Source organism: Gracilinanus agilis, chromosome 1, assembly GCF_016433145.1.
Source record: "Gracilinanus agilis isolate LMUSP501 chromosome 1, AgileGrace, whole genome shotgun sequence".
Taxonomy (NCBI): Eukaryota; Metazoa; Chordata; class Mammalia; order Didelphimorphia; family Didelphidae; genus Gracilinanus; species Gracilinanus agilis.
In genome coordinates, this window is record NC_058130.1 from 658,909,568 (window position 1) to 658,925,923 (window position 16,356).

Consider the following 16,356-nt stretch of genomic DNA (forward strand, 5'->3'; position numbering starts at 1 on the left):
TATTTTGTGTTGGCTTTAGCACTGTAGGTGGTGTGGGGGGAATGGAGGGGGTTGCTCAGCTCGAGTTTGAGTGAGAGCTGTTTCACCCCCTTATAGCATGTAAATGCCCTGATCCCACATACCTTCAATGCTAGGCCATGTTGTGGGGTCCCTTTGTTTGTCTGGATTTGTTTTTATGTCTTCTTTAGGAGTCTTGTATGTGTGGGTTAGGAAAGGTTAAGCAAGCTGCTTCTACTCTGCTGCCATCTTAATCCAGACACCCATTGTTTTTTTTTTAAGATTCCTCTAAAATCCAAAACCTACTACCTAGCTGCCTATTGATTGACATTGGATTTTAGACATGTGGCATGACAAGTAAACCACTGCATTACAATATGTATTCAACTTGCAAGTCAACAAGGTTAAGTGAAGTCTTGAATATTTGTGTTTATCCTTCTTTGACAGGAGATCTACTTTGGCTCCTCTGTTGGTGGCCTTGGCAAATTCCATGAGTAGGTTTCAAGTCCCATCTGATAGGTCCCCCCTGAAAGAATTTCTGGATGCAATGTGCTTTTAATTCTGGACCTGTGTGGTCGTAGCTTGTTCTACATAATCCTTGGACTCCTCGTGGAGGATATATGGCCACTCTGACAGACCCCTTTCACTCCAAAGGCCAGCTACCAGTTTTTATATTTTGTGTTTGAGTTATTATTATTATTATTGTTATTATTATTATTGTTATTATTATTATTATTATTATTATTATTATTTATATGCATGAATGTGTATGTGTGCCCCAGTGGGTAAAATTAGCTTTTTGTTTTCCTCTCTCCATTTTGTGCTATATATAAGTTATAAGTAGCAGTGAGAAAGAAATAGTTTGATTAATTTACTAAAGTTTTTATTGAGAATTAATCTTCAGATTATAAAAGCAAGTTAAATCACCCAATTCAAATATATAAAATCTCACTTAATTAAATTCTGGGGAACTATTTTGGACCAATTAGAATAAACAGAGGAAAGTTCCTCTTTTTTTTTTTAAACCCTTGTACTTCGGTGTATTGTCTCATAGGTGGAAGATTGGTAAGGGTGGGCAATGGGGGTCAAGTGACTTGCCCAGGGTCACACAGCTAGGAAGTGGCTGAGGCTGTGTTTGAACCTAGGACCTCCTGTCTCTAGGCCTGACTCTCATTCCACTGAGCTACCCAGCTGCCCTGGAAAGTTCCTCTTAATGTGAAATGCTATATCTTAGGATTTCTTGTGATAATGGTTTGTAAAAACCTTTTGTTTATAGAAAAGTTAAGAATGTAATTTCTGAGTTTACTCATATTGTATATCTCAGATATATTTAGATGAAGGTTTCTCTAGAGAGGCCTAAAATATCAATTTGTAACATTAGCTACTAATTTTTATTAATATAAACTGCACTAATGTTTAAATTGTACTAACTATACTAATTGTATCAGTAATTAATTTTAGTTTGTTTCATTTTTTCCTTTTTAATTTTTTCAAATACATTAAAATAGTTTTTGATAATTGTTTTCTGATATTTTGCAATTTGGATTCTCTCCTATACTTCCTGCCCCTGCCCCAAAGCAATAATTGTCTAATATAGGTCATGCCAGTGCTTTCATGTAATACACATTTCCGTATTGCTCATGCCATGATAGAAGACACACATCCCACATATAATAAAAAAATCATGAAGTAAATAAAGTAGAATATGGCATGCTTTGTTCTGAAGTCAGACTCAACCAATTCCTTTTTTGGCAGTGGATAACGTTTTTCATCATAAGTCCCTTGTGGATGTCTTGGAAAATTGCATTGTTGATAATAGTTTAGTCCTTCACAGCTGATCATCATTTAATTTCTGGTGTTGTATAGAAAGTTCTCCAGGATCTACTTGCTTTACTTTGCATAAGTTCATTGAAGTTTTTCTAGGTTTTTCTAAAGTCATCCTGTTCATCATTTCTCATGAGAGATAAATTTCCACTACATCTGTATATCACACCTTGTTCAATTATTGCCCAATTAATGGATATCCCCTCAATTTCCAATTCTTTGCCACTATAAAAAGAGGTAAAAATATGTTGGTACAAATAGGTCCTTTACTGTTAATTCAGATCTCTTTGGGAAACAAACCCAGTAGTGCTATTGCTGAGTCAAAGTCTATGCATATATTTATTACATTTTAGGCATGGTACCATAGAGCTCTTCAGAATGGTTTTATTAGTGCACCATTCAACCAACAGTATACCAGTGTCCCAATTATCCCATGTCTTCTCCTACATTTATCATTTTCCTTTGTAGTCATATTAGTCAATTTGGGAGGTGTGAGATAGTATGTCAGAGTTGTTTTACTTGGTATTTCTTTAATCAATAGTGATTTGAAGCATGTTTTCATATGATTATAGATCATTTATAATTTCTGCCTCTGAGAACTCTCCATTCATATCCTTTGATCATGAAACATTTGGGGAATTCTTTGCATTTTTATAAATTTGAATGAGTTTTCTACACATTTGAGAATTATACCCTTTGTCAGAGACATTTCTCATAAGACTCCCCGCTAATTTTTTGTTTCATGTCTAGTCTTCTTTGCATTGGATTTATTTGTAATGTTAAAGGGATTTTCTCAATCTCTCCCTCTGTCACCTTAAGAAGCTAGAGAGCATAATTTCTAAGTAGATCAGAACTGACAGGTTCAGTGAGTCAATAAGCCAGACCTGAAGATTCCATTACCAAAGACCTGAAGAGAGGAAGTGGCTGGCCCTCTGACAGGAAGTTAGTGGGGACAGTTGGTCAGTGAGAAGATAAGAAAGCAGTTGCTGACAGTTGGGGGTCTTTTGCCACTGTGATCTCTAGAGAGCAGGATGTCTGTCTCTGAGGCAAGGATCTGCGAACAGTTGGCTACTGACAGTTGGGCTGCTATAGAAAACTTATTGAAGGAGTGAGTGAGTGGTGGTTGTCTATTATTTTAGGGAGTTAGGTAGTTAGTGAATCATTTATAGTGTAGAGTAGAATAGACCTGGCATGCCAGGGAGAAGAAACTCTCCTCAGAAGACAGTTAGAGGTAGTTTTAGGAAAGTTTAGGTAGTTATTAGGAATTTTAGGTATATTTATAAGTTATACAATTAATAATCTCTCTTTCTTCTTTTCTATCTATCTGTATTTCTTTCTTAGATTAAACAGAATTTCTGTTAAAACTTCTTTTCTTACTTTGTTGAACTCCTTAATTTAACCCTTATTATACAAAAGTATTTTTTAATTTAATGTAATCAAAATTATCTGTTTCATTTTTCACAGTATTATCTCTTTTTTATTTGGTCATAAATTATTTTCTTATCCATGAATCTGACAGGAAAATTCCATGTTCTCCTGATTTGTTTATCATGTCACCCTCTGTATCTAATCAAGTATCTTTGTGTATGGTGTGAGATGTTGGTTTATGCCCCATTTACCGTACTATAACTTTTCTCATTGATTTTTGTCAAATAATGTTCTTTCCCCAAAGTTTTGATTTTTGAATTCATAAAATATTATATTACTATGGTAAATAATTATGTGTTGATAACCTAAACTATTCTCTTGATCTAAAACTGTTTCTTAGCCAGTATCAGGTTATTTTTGATGATTATTAGCTAAAAGTATCATTTGAGATCTGGTACAATTAGATCTCCTTACTACATTAAAAAAAAAATTAAATCCCTTGATCTTCTTGTCCGTCTGTTCCTTCAGATGATTTTTTCTAGCTTTATGAAATAATTTTTGGTACTTTAGTATGGCACTGAATGAGTAAATTAAGTTAGATCAGATTATCATTTTTTTATTACATTGGTCCAGGCCTATCTATAAGCACTTACTGTTTTTTTCCAATTGCTTTAGATCCAATTTTATTTGTAAGAAAAGTGTTCTGTAATGGTATTCATATAGTTGCTTGGTTTGTATTGTAGAGAATGAGAATCCCTAATTCCCTGATTAATTTTACAATATGAACCCAGACATTAGAATCAGTCAGTATTAATTAAAGGAAGTGATTAATATGGGATAATGATTGATTGATGATTAATAGAATTATAGTAATTATTTTCATAAGATTATTAAGCAAAATGAATATAATACATTTAGCTGTGTTCTCTATAACCTCACTTTAGCTGGTGATTCTGAAATACTGTGTCTTTAACTTCCTATAAGTCAATATGACAGCATTTTGTAATAGAACAGTAATGGATAACCTATGGTACATGTGCCAAAGATGGCATACAAAGCCCTCTCTGTATATATTCCTGCAGTTGCCTGCCAGAGTTCATGGCACATAGATAGAGGGAATCAGAGTTCTGTGGCCAATCCCTTCTCTCTCTCCAGTCCTACCTCTAAATGGAAGGGCTTCCTCTCTCCCCTCTCTGGGGTTAAGGGGATGGGAGAATGTGAGGGGACCAGAGGAATAGGGCATGGCACTTGGCCTTAAGGGGGGGGGGCTTGGTTTGGCACTCAGTCTGGGGGGGATAGGATAGGGGCATGGCCTGGCACTCAATCTCTAAAAGGTTTGAGATAACTGTAATAGGATGTAGCTTGGAAGGCCTGAACCTTCTAATTAGATGGTCTGCAGCTTGTGTCCTCTGAACAGAAGCCCTGACTATATATGGCAAGTAGATATATCCTGGGCAGAAAAGATACCAAAGGTAGAAAGATGCCTTGTAGAGATATCTCTCATGTTCAATTCTCCCAGGATTTGTGGTTGACTTTTGGATAAGATATTGAATGATGTAATGTTAGGTTAAGAAAAAGTGAAATGGTCGTTGGTTGGGAGGAAAACCTGACTCAGTTTTTGTGAGAGTTTCTTAATAAACCTAATATGTGCTTGGTATTTTGCCTCTCTTTATATCAGATTAACTGAAAAATATTTGTCACAACCCACCAATATTTTACATAGTCTATAGTTATTTTGAATGGAATTTTCCTTTTCTATCTCTTGCTGTTGAATTTTGTTCTTAGTAAATAGAAATACTGATGATTTAGGTAGGCTTATTTTGTATCCTGAAAGCTTGATAAAGTTGTTAACTATTGCTATAAGTGTTTTGTTTGATTCTCTAGGTTTCTACATGTATATCATCAAATTTACAGAGTGATAACTTTCCTCAGTGCATATTCTAATTCCTTTAATTCCTTTTTCTGCTCTTATTGCAGTAGCTAGCATTTCTAGTATATTAAATGGTAGTCATCATAATGGGCATCCTTGCTTTACCTCTCAAATTATTTGTAAGTTTCTAGTTTATCCCCATTACACAAATTTTTTTGTTAATGGTTTTAGATAGATGCCAGAAAACTTCCCTTATTCCAATGCTTTCTAGTGTTTTTTTTAATATAAGAAATGGGTGTGTACATTGTCAAAAGCTTTTTTCTGCATCTATTTAATAATACTATTTTTTTGTTAGTTTCATTATTGATATGGAAAATTTGCTGATAGTTTTCCTAATACTGAACCATCCCTGCATTCCTGGTATAAAGCTGTCCTGGTCATAGTGCATTAACTTTGTGGTAAGATCAAAATTTTCTGGAGATGGCATCTTAATTTATAATTATTTATTAAATAAATTAAAAGAGTAGGTCAGAAAAAGAAAAGGCTCTTTGCTGAATGTGACTGGCCATTCCCTTACCAAATCTCCACTGGGCTCTGAAGCCATACCTAAGAACACCACCTTCCTCTGAAAATCCTAGCCAAAGAAACCTACTCCTTTTCTGAACCCAAACTTAGACTTTCAGTGACATCACTTTTCTGAGTCCCATTGATTTGAAGGACTCTGACCTCAGTCTGGATCAGAGGCTGGTCTTCTGGATGACAGGAATCACAAATTTTCTGGGATCTCCCCAGAGTAGGCATGCATCCCTCTTATCTTAAGTAGTTTGTTAACATATAAGAATTAACGTTAGTTCTTAATTCAATCATTGGGTGATGTTCAGAGAATTGGCTATTTTCAAACTCAATATATTTTCATTTTAAAAACCAAGACTTATTTTAGGGTAACAAGAGAAAGAAAAGGCATCCAGATTAGTGTGAAAGTTTTCCACTTGTGATAAAATGCTGTAATGTCCTTGCTAGAATTGTATTTTAAACTTTTGTATTACTATTCATTAGGGTGATTGGTTTATGAGTTTCTTTCTCTATTTTAGCCCTAGCTTGTTTAGATATTAGTAGCATATTTCTGTTATAAAAAGAATTTGGAAGGATTTCATCTTCCTCTATTTTTCTAAATAGTCTAAGTAATATTGGAGTTAATTGTTCGATGAATGTTTGGTAGAATTCACTTGTGATTTAATCTGACTTCGAAGCCTTTTTCTTAAGGAATTCTTTGATGATTTGTTCATTTGTTCCCCTGTGATGCAGTTATTTAGGTATATTGTTTCCTTTTTTATGCAATTCTGTCTTCCTCCTTACATTCTTTCTTGATTGTTTTTGGTTGGATTTATTTACTTCTTAGAGGGAAATGTGAGGTCCCCCCAAAATAACATTTTAATATTTATTTCTTCCTATAATCCCAGTAACTTCTCTTTTAGGAATTTGGATGCTCTGCCACTTGGGGCATATTTGTTTAGTATTAATATTATTTCATTGTCCATGGCATCTTTTATCAAGAAGTAATTTCCTTTCTTTTCTCTTTATTAGACCAATTTTTAATTTCACTTTGTCTGAGATTATGATTACTCCCCCTGTTTATAATTATTTCTGGTTCAGCCCCTTACTTTTACTCTATGTGTGTCTCCCTGCTTTAAATGTGTTTCTTATAGACAGAAAATTGTGGAATTCTTGTTTTGAACCTCTTTGCTATCCTTTCCCTTTTTATAGATGAGTTTTCCCCGTTCACTTAACAGTTATACTTACTAATTATTCCTTTCCCACATCTTGTTTTCCCCATTGAGGTGTTTTTCTCTCTCTCCCATCTTTTATCCTTTCCCTTGAAGGGGTTAAAATTAGGAGATTGACAAAGACAGGAGAGCAGTTTAACAAATTTTTGTTTTAATTGGGAAAAAAATAGTAAAGACAGGAAGATAGGAAAGAGAGATATTTAACTATCTACCCTAATACTATCTAAAAACTACCTAAATCTTCTTATATCAACCTTTAAACTACCTAAAAAGTATTGTTTGAGAGAGTAATAACTCTTCAGCCTAGCTAACCAGGCAAACCTACACTACATATTGTTATAATTAAAATGGATATAAATGGATAATAAAACAAGTATTAACATTTTAATTAAGGACATGTTGGTAAAATAAAGATGACCACGTGCCTGCTAAGATCTAATTCAAATTCCCCACCATACCTTCTCCCACCTGGCTCCCTCATACCAAAGAGACTGCCTCCAATCACCTCAGGAGTGTTATGCTGTTCTTTTATGTAATCACACTTTCTGTCTACCAGCATTACAAGAGGAATCATGGGAAATGTAGTTTCCAATTCCCTCAAAGGTCCACAGGAAGTTTGTCATATATCTAAATATTTTAAGGCTCAAATGAACCCCAAATTTCCACTAACACTATAAACACTATATATATATATATATAGTGTTTATAGTGCTATATATATATTCTACTCAACTCACTAAACAATGGGCAGCTACCGTTAAGGGAGAAACCAGGAAAAGGTGCCTTAAACAGTAAATATGGATCCAGGTGGGTGTGAGAGACAGGAATGACAGGAAGGGGCCCACAAGTAGGGAGACTAAAGTTTAACAGCAAAGGGGTGTCTGTTACTGAATTGCTGTTAGGTCCAACTGCCACTCTGAAGCACCAAGACTAGGCCTGTGGTAATCAGCAAAGTAAAGGCAGGAGTTTATAAGTTAAGGCAACACATTTAATCAAGGACAAACTAATATTAAGGATGGGAATAGGGTTTACTACACTTAAAAGCTAAGGGCAAACCACAGGGGCAGGGGAAGGACTTGACTACACTAAACTAAGATCTAAGCCAGGCAGAGCCCAGATAATAACAGGACAGGAGTGAGTATGCTCACAACAGTAGTGTTCAGCCTCACTCCAGTGCTCCTCCTGGATCACTAGCTGCACTCTTCCATGTGGGTAGATTCTGGGAGCTGACCCAGCCCAAAGTTGACCTGAAACTCAGGTTGGGATTTCACAGTCTCTACCAAAATCTCCCACAAGTAGGTGACGGTCTTTCCACAGGATCACTGGTAAATCTGGTGTCTCCTAGTTGTCAGTTGCTGCTTGCTCCAACCACCATGGAGTCTCTCTCAGTAAGCAAGAAACACACTTCCTGCTTCTTCATTCCATCTTGGAATCCTCCAGCCCTTCCTGCTAGGTCCAACACTAATATTAAATTAATAGCTAAATAATCCTCACAACACTACCAACCCACACACTCTCCTTTGATCAGATTTTACAGCAGCCAACTGTCACTAGCAACTGCCAGCAGCACCCTGCCCTCAGGAAACCTTAGAGTGAAAGCCCTTCTCACACTTTGTGCTTGCTTTGATCTCTCACTGTCCAACTAACATTCTTACATCACTTCCTCTCTGAGAGCAGTTTCTATTTCCTTTAACTATGAGCTGGTCTCCATTGTAAAAGAACCTCTTATCTTTGGACCTGGCTCTCAGTCCACTGAGCCAGCCAGCTCTTTCCCCAGTTAAATTAGAGGAAGGGATTAAGAATTCCAGTTTAAACTCTTTTCACAGATATTTGGTTCCAAACACCACCTCACCCAAATTGCCCTCTTTGTCCTTCAACTCCACCCTTTTCTTATTTTCATTTCCTTTCTATTTCCCTTAGGGTTGAAATAGGTTTCTTTAGGAGACTTCAGAGTGTATGTGTTATCCCCACTTTGAACTAATTGATGAGAATAAGGTCTTCCTTCTTTCCACCTTTTTCTCCACTGTATTGATTCTTATTCTCTTCTTCATAACAGATAGTCGACTCCCTTCTACCTCTCCTTTCCCTTTCTCTCCTTGTGTTACTCATGCCCATCCTTTGATTTTTTTTTTTTTTGGATAACATCCTATCCTATTCAACCACTTTCCTTTCTTCTTTTTAAGTATAAAACTTCTTGTTCTAGTAGTGACAAAAGTTTTTAAGTAGCTTAAGTAATTTAAGTATCTCAAATATTTTAAGTATCTTAAGTATCTCAAGTATCATAGCTATTTTGAATATCTCTATCACTTTCCCAGTTATGAATAAGCTCAAGTAAACCTTACTGAAACTCTTAAATTTTCACATTACCTTTTTTATCCTCTATTGAGTGTCAAATTTGCTCATCACATTCTTTGTTCCATTCTGGGATTTGGGGTCAAGAAAGGCTGGAAATCCTCTATTTTACTAAAATTCAATTTTTTCCACTGGAGGGCTGTGCTCAGTTTTGCTAGGTATGTTTTTCTTGCTTGCAGTGCAAGAGCCTTTTACTTTTTGAATATCATATTCCATGCATGACTAGTCTTTAATATAGTAACTGCTAGATCTGGCGTAATTCTGACTTTGGCTCCACAATCTTTGAATAGTTTCCTTTTAGCTGCTTTGTAATATTTTTTCCTTTGGTCTAGGAGCTCTGGAATTTGGCTATAAGACTCTTGAGTTATTTTATTTTAGTGTCTCTTTTCAGAAAATGATTGGCGGATTCTTTCAATTTCTAATTTTCCCCACTAATTTTCCCCTATAGGAGGACAGTTTACCCCAATGATTTTTTCTAATATGAGGTCCAGAATCTTTTTTTGATGGTGGATTTCAGGTATTTCAATGACTCTTAGAATATGTCTCCTGGATCTATTTCACAAGTCAATTAATTTTTTCATTGAGGTATTTCAGATTTTCTTATTTTTCCTCTGTTTTATTGTTCCCTGCTGTACTGTGGATTCATTAGTTTCTATTTTTCCATTTCTAATTTGAAGGAAATTATTTTCTTCCTTGAATTTTGTGTTTCCTTTTTCATTTCACCAATTTTTAAGGAGTTATTTCATTCAGTGTGTGTGTGTGTGTGTGTGTGTGTGTGTGTGTGTGTGTGTGTGTGTGTGTGCATGTTTTCCTTCATTTCCATTTGATACATTCTAGTCTTTAGGAAATAGTTTTCTTCACTGTATTTTTGTGCCTCCTTTTCCTTTGGCCTGTTCTAGTTTTAAAGGAGTTGATTTCTTTTTATTAAAGTAAGGTTTTTTTCCTTTGTTTGTTTGTTTTTTGTTGTTTGCTCATTTTTCAAAATATTATTTCCTATTCTTCTGCTAACATTCTTCTCTGCCCTTTGGGTAGAAGGAACACTTTTTCAAGCCTGCAGAGTACTCTTTTCTGGTACTTGGGGTAGGTCTGGCTCCCTTTGTTTCACATAATGTGCCTATTGATGGGGTGGCACTGGTGTCTTGCTATGGAAATGTTTGAAGCTGTTTTATACAGCTAGATTCTATCCTCCATTCTTCAAGTTGCCCTGTTTTCTCGTGGGCTGATCCAGTCTCTGCTTTACTAATCTTGCCAAGTAGGTTAGCCTGAGCAGGTTCCTTGATCTTCTACTTTGTGACTTTAGACACTCTGTTGCTGCATTGCTTCAGGTCACTTGGAAGATCAATTGGTCTTTGCCTAATCTGCTTTGATTATCCATGCCATGTGGCTCAAACTAGGCTGGTAGTCCTCTAGACTGCTTTTTCATTACCTCAGGTGCTCTGTTAGCTTACTATTTTAGGCCATGAGGAAGTGCCTTGGTTTCACATCTAATCTGTCTTTGCTAATCATGAAAAATGGTTCTGCCTGAGCTCTATCCTCTAACTTTGTTGCCTCAGGTCTTATTGCAGCATGTTGGGGTGGGCTGTGATCTGCTGGTTACCAAAAATGCTGTGTCCCCTGAACTACTCTTTTCTTTTCACCGCAGTAAGACATGTTCCTTCTGTTTTCTTTTGTTTATGTGGAGGGTTGAGCAAAGTGGAACAACCTTTACTTTGTTACAGTAGCTTTTAAATTATTATATTAAGAATGGCTATTAAAAATTAGAAACTAACTTCTTTTAAGCTCTACCTAGACTTTAAAGGGTAAAGAGCAAAGTAAACTGGGAAGAGTGGAAAAATGGTTTGTGAATGATATAAAAGTCTATGAGTGCTAATTGAGCAGCCCAAGGAGGATGTTTGGGTTTCTTTTCCCTTTCAAGTATTATTAGTACTATGATAGGAACAAGAATTAATCTTACTCTGATAATAGTGTGTAGCAATCAGATGAATAACAATGAAATTTTCCCTGGTCTAAAAAATATGTTATTTTAAAATATTTTTTTAGTTTGCTATGTTCTACAATGGATGAAATGCTCAACATAAATTAAATCCTATTTATAAAATAGCAAATTTTTAAAAACATTTTTTGGGTTATAGATCAGGATAATAATATAAATTGTTCTTTTGAAAACTGATGTTTTTTTATCTAGGACAACTTCAAAAGACTTATAACAAACAAACAAAGTGATTCATTACTATAGAAGGAACATACAGAGTCCTAATGCAAATTGAAATATAGCATTCTATTTCTCATGATTTTTTCTCTAATGTAAACAATATATGCCCTTTTTCACAACATGAACAACATAGAAATATGCATTACATGATGATATATGTACAAGCTATTTCATATTACCTTCCTTTTTGGGAGGGAGAAGAGATGGGAGAAAGAGAGAGATTATGGATTAAAAAAATGAAAAATAAAATACTAAAAAATTGGTTTTATGATTGAATATTCAACAGGAATTTTTATTTTCTATTACCTGGTCTGCGCTTTTTTCTCTTTTCTTTCATTAATCATACTTTGATGACCTCCCATCTCTAGCCCTAGGACTAAACAGTGAGTCACCTAGTTATCTGTTTTTCATAGACTGTTATTTCAAAGTATAATTTTTCTGGTATAGGTCAGTTTACCTGTATGTGATATGCAAGTCAACATAAATCTAGTCACAGTATAAACCTTTTAGAGGTATTATACTCATTTATTATATACTATAATGTATATACATAATAATATGTTGTACACATATACTATATGTAACATATCCATAAATAAACTATACTCATTTACTAAATATTTATTTAAGCTACTGCTCGAGGCTATTAAGATAAAAAGAAACTGTTTCCTGCTCTCAATGATCTTACATTCTTCTGGAGGATGTAGCATATACAGAATTAATTGAAATAAAGCATGCAAAATATTTTTCCAGATTCAGAGAAACAACAAATAAAAAGAACAAAATGGCCCCTTATCTGAGTTATGTTAAAGAACATTAAGGATTATACAAGGGAGATATGAGGAAGAATTTAATTTTTTTCCACTAAAGACTACTTTTGCCAAGGTATGGTGGTTGGAAATTGAATATCATCAACAGGGAAAGACTTCAAGAAGGCCAATTAAAATAGAACAGAAATGGATGAATGAAAACACAAAATAAGATTGTAAAAGAAGGAAGGAATTAAATTGAAAGAAGTTGTATCAAATTAAAATAGAAATGGGGATCACTAATCCATACATAAGTAACCTTCTGGACACAAGTTTAATTAGAAAAACTATTAATAGTATCTGTGTTTTATGGTGTTTTTATTTATTTCATTAGATATCTAATTACATTTATTTCTATTTTAGCTTAGTGGGATATATGGGACCTCTGATAAAGAGTTTAAATGCAAACTATTTTCTATTTCATCCTAGGGCCAATGAGGAGCCACTGAAAAATTTAGAGGATAGAAGCAACAAAATGAGACCTATGTTTTGAGAATATCAACCTGGAAGCTTTGAATAATGTGTATGTGAGTAAAGATCCTGGAACCAGAGAAATCAATTAAAAGCCTAATATAATACTAGATGGTAGAGTTGATAAGGGATTGAACTAAGCTGTGTGAGTGAGGAGAAGAAATGGATTTGAGAGGTGCTGTGAATATAGAATTGACAAGAAAGAGCAACTGATTAATAGAATGCTTAGGAAAAAGAAAATGTCAAGAATGAGTACTAGGTGGTAAACATGGGTATAAGCAGAAGGGCAGGGACTTCTCTCAATAGGAAATGAAAACTTTGGAAGAAGGATGGGTTTAGGGAAAAATATAATGAATTCTGTTTGGTGCATCATGGTATATTAGAAAGACTTGGATTTAGAGTATTATGACATGGGTTTAAGTCTTGACTGACAATATAACACTGGACAAGTTATATATTTATTTGTGAAATAAAGCGTTTGTACTTGATGTCATCTAAAGTCTAAATCTCTGACATGACTTCCTAGCTCTAAATACACTGTTTGGGTAGAAAAATCATTAATTTAAGTTATCTGTGGTACCTTCAGGCATAAATACTTGTCAGGAAATTGGAAATAATTTCTGAGAGATCAGGAGAGAAATGATAGCTGCACACCTTGACTTGGGAGTCATTTGCATAAAAGTGATATTTGAATCTAAAGAAGCTAATGAAATCACCAAAGGAGAGCTTGTGATCATAAAGAGAAAGGTTCCTAAATAAGAGGCTTGGTCAATTTCTAATCTTCATGGAAGGGAGATAATGAAGGTTTTCCAAGGGAAACATAAAAGGAAATAGTTCTAAGTGTAGTAAGACATTAAAAAATATAATTTCAGAAGCCAAAAAAATATATTCTAATTAACGTTGTTTATTTTCTTTATTTTTTTAAAATAATTGTTCACCTAAAATCTTCAAAATCAGGCATATTTTAAGGATGTCTTTTTCAGAACTGCTCACTGGGAAATTTAAGAAATGCTTACATTCACTCACTATGTAATTACTGTGCTTTAGGCCAAATAGAATTAAAATGATTACATTCTTCTGAATGCTTTGCTATTTTCTAAGGAATTAATATTGAAACACTAGAACAAATTAACCAAGCCCACTGCCACTAGACAAAAAATAACAACAACTACCAAAAAATCAAAAAGAATCGCTAAGGTGTCTGTTTCTTGACCTTGGAAGAAAGTTTTTCAAAGAAGAATGCAAAAAGTAGTACCCCTGCCTCTTATTGAATAAGCATATTGTACCGAGCTATGAAACTGCATGATTTAATTGCCTACAATGACAAGGCAAGAACATTGCATTTAATTGGTGGAAACTTCAGGATGTTAAATGTCTCTTCTATGTAGTTTTGGGAAGAAGGATTATGTTAACAGGAATAAAAGGCAAAGAAATAGCAAATGGGATTGTGTAATGACTGAATTACTGAGAGTCAGTATTTCTTAATTTTTCTTAGTTTATAAAATAGCCAGTAGAATCCCTCCATAATCTTAATGGATATTATAGAGCATAAAGAGGGCAAAAAAGACTGAGTTCCTGTGGCACAAGCCAATATATCCCTTTTGCAAGGTCACCACTCAAGATATTGGATAATTGTCACTGAGGAGGTATACTTAGAGGCGTTAATTCCTCCCTTATTGCATCATTACAGGAAAATATGGATCTCAAGGATACCAAAAAGCCCCTTTCTCCCTGTACCCGCATGACTGGGTCAACATGACTGCTTACCTGGTGGCTAGAGCTTGGTGACTTAATTTTATCTTTCAAGTACATAAAATGACTACGTGACCCTGATCCATATATTATTATTCTCAACAAATATTTCAACAAAGTGGTACTCTAATTAGGTTTCATAGCAAGGGGAGAAATTCTTTGAAGCTTCAGTTTAGATTTAGATGGTTTTGGGGGAGTGGAGCTAAAAGGAAATTTATTTCACAAAAAAAATCATAGCTCAATATAAATTTCCTACAAGTACTAGTGGATCTTGAGCAGTCATGAATTGTATGATTTTTAAAATAAATGCTTCATTAATGAAGTTCTCAGGCCTGGATTAGCATGATTGATTACCAAAATTTTGTATAGTGAATATCGTACAGTGAATCTAGAAAAATTATGAAAAATAATTTTTGAAAATTACATGTATTCTTTTGAATTTGACTCAGTTCTCTATATATGTGAGAAATGAGCCCTTTGTCAGAGGGGATGATCACTTTGTTGAGCAATTAGCAATGAGATGAGAATTTCCTAGAAATTTCAGAATTCCACTTTATATTAGAATCATTAAAATTAACCATACAGATAATTTCATGGGAACAATATCAAAATAATATGCTTTATACTTAAATACATTATGCAGATCCAAGTATCATAGATTATATTTATTACTCTTTCTCCTACAGGATACGCACCATGCTTTTTGATTATCAGTTGAAAGAACAATGTGTTATCCACTTTGAAAAGAAAAGATGTCCATGGAACTCTAATAGCTGCCTTCCAATATTTGCAAGATTTTCTCAGGAAAAAAATAGATTAGACATATTTTTCTTGGTCCCAAAAGGCAGAAAAATAGACAAAAAGGAGTAAATGACAATGAGCTAACTCTTAGAGTCTTTGAAGTTGAAAATATAATTATTATGTATATACCAAAGTTGATGATAATAGTTACTTAACTTTTCCTTGATCATCCTACATTATAGTTGTTAATGTGTACAATGTTCTCCTGATTCTGCTCATTTCAATTTGCATCATTTCATGTAACTTCCTAGTTTTTTTTGGGGGGGAGGGGATCAGCTTGTTTATTTTTTTTTATATCACAATAGTATTCCATTGCAATCATACACCAGAACTTGCTTAACTATTCCCCTATTGATGCACATCCCTTCAGAATAAATTCATTGAAATGTTTGTTTTCTTTGTGGCTATTACTGATATCAATCTATTCCCTCTTTCTTACAAGAGAGCACAGAAAAAATAGAGAAAATATGTTCAGAGTTTCTGAATAATTATGAACATTCCAGCTCTAGAATCATAGAATTAGCACCAGAAAACTTTTAGAGATCCTCTATTCCAACACTTTCATTTTCCAAATAAGAAAATGTAGAGATGTTGAGTGACCTGCTTTCATGTAATAAGTGGTAGGTCCTTTGACTCAAAATCTCCTAATTTTTCTCCACATTCCTTTATAGAGGTGTATAAGAACAAAAATAATAAATTTCCTCAATAATTCATCATCTTCTCAATATTCCCTATTCTTTTTTTTCTGTTTAGTGGAGAAACTGGAACCAGTCATATATTGCAAATTATACTGGCAGCCTATCTTTCAGAGACACAATTAGCCTTTAAACTTTTTAAAATTTTATTAAATACCATGATTGATTGTATGGAATATTTATCCTAAATTCTTTGGCACTTACTTTTACGTACTTTGGTCTAAGAAATTGTTGCTTATTTTGGCTCTTACTGACTAAGAATATTTTTTAGAGATTTAGAAATGTTGCTCATCAAGAAGGAAATGCTTTAAAAATTGTTTTGATTTCAATTGGCTTGTGGACCATTTTGGAGAACATACTGCTGACATTCTTAATTTTCAACTCATTATCAATTTTACACAGCCCAGCATGTCACCATCCA

The 16,356-nt window shown here is 34.3% G+C and overlaps 1 pseudogene; it reads left to right on the forward strand.

Moving 5' to 3' along the window:
- The window catches only part of LOC123255319, a 127,055-nt pseudogene that overhangs the window by 63,640 nt on the left and 47,059 nt on the right, over nucleotides 1–16,356 (forward strand).